General features: G+C 30.7%; 1 protein-coding gene across 1 annotated transcript in view; it reads left to right on the top strand.

The window, feature by feature from the left end:
* The window catches only part of LOC106877334 (A disintegrin and metalloproteinase with thrombospondin motifs 16), a 123,112-nt gene that overhangs the window by 15,553 nt on the left and 101,653 nt on the right, over nt 1-5,906 (top strand). The window lies entirely within an intron of this gene.

A 5,906-nucleotide genomic window follows, 5' to 3' on the forward strand; every position in this document is an offset into this window, starting at 1 on the left:
GTTTATGTCCCCGTAACTTAGCGGTTCGGCAAAAGACCGATAGAATAAGTACTAGGCTTACAAATAATAAGTCCTGGGATCGATTTGCTTGACTAAAAGCGGTGCTCCAGCATGGCCGCAGTCAAATGACTGAAAGAAGTAAAAGAGTAAAGAGTAAAAGAGTAAAGAGTAAAAGAGTAGCATTTTGTAGAGTACGCTTTTCTTGATGGTGATTGGTCACCTTCATTGTTTGAATTGTATATTGGTGGTTCCTCTCTAAATTATATTTATATACATATATTATTTATTATAAAATTCAATTTGGTATTTCTAAATTGAATATTCCTGTATGTTTGGAATTTTACATTCCCTAATATTATAATATTTCTATATATACTTATAATATACGAAATTGATTATATTTAACTCTCAATTTTTGTTTGTTATGGAACTTACAGGTAAGATAGAACCGCTAAATTGGGATTCATCTTTGAAGGATATTCCGATACCTTCGAGAAAGGAATTCACCTTAAAACTAATTGATAATATTAAAGATTTTTTAATTAGGATAAAATGGAAAGCATATTACAATAATAGTGTCATATGATATTAATGATATAGATAACACTAAATTCATCAATTATAAATTCAAATCTAGAAATGAACCCCCATGTAATAGGGATATACAGATCCTAGAGGATAAAATATGGAAGGTAGTTAAAAACATTAAATTTCATAAATGCCCAAATAGACACAAAGAATATTTGAGAAATCTAGCTACTAGAATAAAAGAATTGCGTAATTTAGAGGAAATCATAGTACCATCGGATAAAACGGGAAACCTATATAAGCTAGATGTTAAATTATAGGATAAACTATTGGAGAAAGAAAGAAATAAGAAATATAAAATAGTTCCGGAAAATACCCTTTATAATATCAATAAGGCCTCTAAATTAATCATGATAAGATACGAGTTAGATAATAAAACGGAACCATATGAACCCATGCACCCTAGGATTACCTTGAAAGACCACAAAGATAACTTTTACTCTGACCCAAAAGTTAGACTTATATGCCCAAGTAAATCAGATCTAGGTAAATTAAGATCATTTTACATAAATATATTAATAGATTAAATAACTTAAATTACCTTAAGCTTTGGACTAGCACTAATGATGCTTTAAAATGGTTTAATAATATTAAAGATAAAAATAGATATAAATTCATCCAAATAGAAATAAATAATTACTATTCTTCTATTAATGAGATCATCCTTAATAAGGCACTTACAATGAATGAGGTAGGAATGACTTATGATGAAGTTAATGTAGTAAAAATGGCTAGAAAATCGTTAATTAGATATAACAATGAATTATGAGCTAGGAAGGATACTAGGGACAACTTCGATATACTAATGGGGGCACCCGATTCTGCTCAGGCAACATACATAGTAGGTATGTATTTATTATCTGAACTTAAGTTAGAAAACTTAAAGTTTGAGGGTGGTTTATATAGGGATGACCTATCATTAATAACTAAAGATTGCACCAATAGAAATTTAGAATTATATAAGAAGAAACTATATAGTTTTTTTTTAAAGAAATTAATTGAGCATTACCATATATAATGAGCACCATAATATTAATTATTTAGATGTTAATTTCAATTTAATAACAGATAAAACTCAACCCTTCCATAAAATTAATGAAAACCTTAAATATATTAATGCTAAGAGTAATCACCCACCCGCGATTAAAAAATCGTTAACATATAATATAGGAAAAAGAATATCACTACTTTCATCTATGAGATTTTCCAAAAACACGCACCTTATTATAATGAAGCACTTCTGAAGGCGGGATACAATAATAATAATATAAAAAATTTTAATAATTCTAAATATACCTATAATATAAAAGAATATAATAAAACAATTCATATGTGTCTTATAATAATAAACTGAACTATAAGAATTATGATAAGGTTTCCCTAGATAATTATAGTATTAATAATAGATAATTTTAATTAAAAAAAGGTAAACATAACAATAAGAATAATAGGCGAGAAAACACAAGTGTAGACTATTCATTTAATGATACAAATAATAAAATATCTAATAATAGAAATAAGGAAAAAATTTGGTTAATAATCCCTTACGGGGACCAAGTTAAAACAAACATTATTAAAGAAATTTTAAATGTAATTGAAATATTCATTAGAGACAATAAAAAGTATAAGGACATTTTCTCTTGTAAGAATTTCGGAGTTGGTTATTCTTCTACTAATAATGTGGGTAACATTATCTCATCCTTTAGTAAATTTAAATTGAATAAGTTTTACAATAACAAATTAAGCAATACTTCCAATAATAGTAAAAATAAAGACCAGAATATAACTAATTGCACATGTAGAGATAAGACTAAATGCAAATTTAATAATAAATGTAGTTTGAAGGATGTAGTATATAAATGTGTAGTGGCTCTGAATGATGATAATAATAGGAATACTTATAATTTAAACACTACTTACATCGGTTCAACCTCTAATAAAATTAAATCACAGGTGGCTCAACATATGCATTCTTTTAAGAATAGAAATTTAATTAATTCCACTGGCCTTAGTAAATACATATGGGAACTTAAATCGAAAGGAATTAAGTACAATTTAAAATGTCTGTAAGGCAAAAATCTTATCGAATAAGTAGTAAGTTTTGTTCATCATGTACTAACGAGTTTAAGGAGATATTATTAACTGATAATAAAAAATTAATAAATTCCCAAGATGAGCGTAAAATTAAATGTAGACATAAGTTGAATTATTTACATAATAAGTTTAGATAATGTGTTTATGCAAACCTTATTTTAAGTTACTTGCTGTAGTAATAATTTCGTAGAAGGGAATAAAATATAGTTAGATTATGAATATTTTAGAGAACAATACATAGTTGGAATAAAATTAACTAAGCTATTTAGTGATAAATAATAAGTTTAAAGAAATATATTTATTCCTTAAAATGTAGCATTATTTACGTATTTGAGATACCTCTTACATTTATTAGTTCTAATTATTTAGACTTTAATAAAAATTAAAATTTTAATCTTCCAGTAAATAGTATACTATAGGTTAGTTCCCCTATTCTATTACACATTTCGTCACTTTATTCATTATAATACGTTCTTCTTTCTGCTTCCTGTGACGCCATATTGTCACGTGATTTATACATTATAAATTCTACGCATTTAGCTTAATATTTGAGTTCACGGAGGGACGCCATATTGTCACGTGACATACTTCACATAAATTCTACGCATTAAGGTTAAAATTAGAGTTCACAAGAGATCGTCGATAAGATAAGTGTTGCCGTTTATTTTACTAATATTGTTTTACATTCGAATTTATTTATTTAATAACATTATCGTTTTATATGTATTTCTGTTCATAAAGATGTTTTCCATTAGTCCACAGATATTATTTTAGATGAATCATACCTTTAACTTGAATGATTAGTATTAAGCGTTTACATTTTATTTATTGCACTAATGAGAGCTTCCCTACAAATACTAATATTTTATTATTTATTTAGTAAGATACTTTATTTGAATTCTTATTTTTTCCAGAGACCTGGTGAGTGACTGTATTTTGAGTGGAATATAATCTTGATCAATTTATTGTGAATTGTACTGTTTTTTTCTGTGGCCACGAAACGCGCGTAGTCAACACTTTACCTTCTATTTTATCAATTTACGAAGTTGAATTAAATTTTTATTCTAGTATTTTATAGATTTTTATGGATTTTATACTTTTCTTCTAGATTTTATAGATTTTTTAATTAGAATTTTGTAGAGTACGCTTTCTTGATAGTGATTGGTCTCCTTCGCTGTTCGAATTGTATATTGATGGTTCTTCTCTAAATTATATTTATATACATATATTATTTATTATAAAGTTCAATTTGGTATTACTAAATTGAATATTCCTGTATGTTTGGAATTTTACATTCCCTAATATTATAATATATATATTGTTGTGTCTAGGGAGAGCTATCATGCCAGTATAATTAACACACACACTAGTTCAATTCCACTCATTTATTAAATATCCGATCTTTTTTGTCAATATCTCCAGCAATTATAGGCTATCCTACTTCCTCTCTCACAGGTGTTAAGACCACTCATTGAAATGTTCCCGGATGTTTGTATGAGTACAGAGGGTCTCCTTGGTATAATCAGCAATTATAGTCGTGAAATAGGTAGTATGGATGTTGTTTCACTCTACCCATCTATAGACAGATTTTGCTGTGGAGAAATTCATTGAGATTATCTGTGAGAGCGAAGTAGAGTTCCGCGAAGTTAACACGAGAGAACTAGGCCTCTTCCTAAAATTAACCTGTGACTGTAACTACCTAGACAACCATGACCTAAGTACATTCTGACCCACCGTCACATCGGCAGCAAAGAAGAGTACCACACAGCGCTGGAGTGGCTGTACCATACCTACCCGGGACCCTGAGAATGACAATTAGGTGAAAAGAATAATTGCGCACGCTATAGGAACTAGCGTAAAAATCACCTTAAAGAACCATATAGTGAAGTTTGACAAGAAACATATATGCAGGTTGAAGGAGTAGCCATCGGGGTCGGTGCAGCTAGAGATGTGGCCGGCCTCATCATGACCTGGTGTGACAGAAAACCCAAACAATCCCTAGCTGAACAATCTATAACAGTATTGTTTTAGTGTGTAGATGACATCAATATTTTAGTCGTGACAGCCCCATGTGACTGTACCGAAAAAAACGAGAGGAACATAACAGAGAGCATCCAACACTTAGCTAACTCCATCCACCAAAATATCAAGGTAACTATAGGCACCCCACTAGGCACCCTAACAAGAGTCTCCCGGTTCTTGATACTGAACTTTGGTTAGGGACTGTAAACAACAGAGTACAGCTCCTCTACTCCTATTACATGAAACCCATAGCTTTTAAATACCTTGTTCACAAAAACTCAATCTTGTCACACAATATGAACATTAGCATACTTATAGTAGACTTAGTTAGGATAATGAATAATATGTCCCCACAATGTGAACCTAATGAAACAAGGAAATATATACAAAACTTCATGCACCGCATGCAATTCTCTGGATATGATCAGAAAGATAGGATTCGTGTATACAGAGGAGATAAAAAGAAATTAGATAGCATCATATGTAATGATGTCAGATACAGAGGTAAAGAGTGGAATACTATACAGAGGGTTTGTGATGAAGCAAACAGAGTGAACAAGTGGTACGGGGCTGATAAATATCAAGGAGTGATGTTTGTAGAGGTCACACCCATGGGGAATTAGCTTTAGGAAGGCTCTGAAGAATACCAAAGTTAACTTCAAGATCGTTGAGAATCCAGAGAGCTCCATCAGATCACTATTATGTGGGACGTACCCCTTCGAAATACCACATGCACTAATGAGAACTGTGTAGTGTGCAAGATTAAATCTCGTATTAACTGTAAAACTAGAAACGTACAGTGGTGTATGGGTATGTAAGGGCAGAAACACAGCATATATTGGGGAGACTTCTAAGAGTACAGCGGAGGGATGGAACAAGCATTGGAGAGAATATAGTAACAAGAAACAGTCCTCCATACTCTATTAACATGCCACAAAAACAACATGGGGGCACACTGGGCCGAATTGATATCCGCATTTGTGCAAGCACCTGAAGGACACATCACTTAAACAAATACAAGAGGACGGCCTCATAAATGAAATGTTACCGGTAATATATAAGAAATACACGTAGAATGTAGATACCCCAATGCCATAGATACCACCCACTGAGTATACATACATAGGTATATTAGTAAGTAACCAGTCAAATAGGTAAATAGGTATGTATGTGTGTATATATATATATATATATATATATAT

This window comes from Octopus bimaculoides, chromosome 5 (assembly GCF_001194135.2).
Source record: "Octopus bimaculoides isolate UCB-OBI-ISO-001 chromosome 5, ASM119413v2, whole genome shotgun sequence".
Classification (NCBI taxonomy): Eukaryota; Metazoa; Mollusca; class Cephalopoda; order Octopoda; family Octopodidae; genus Octopus; species Octopus bimaculoides.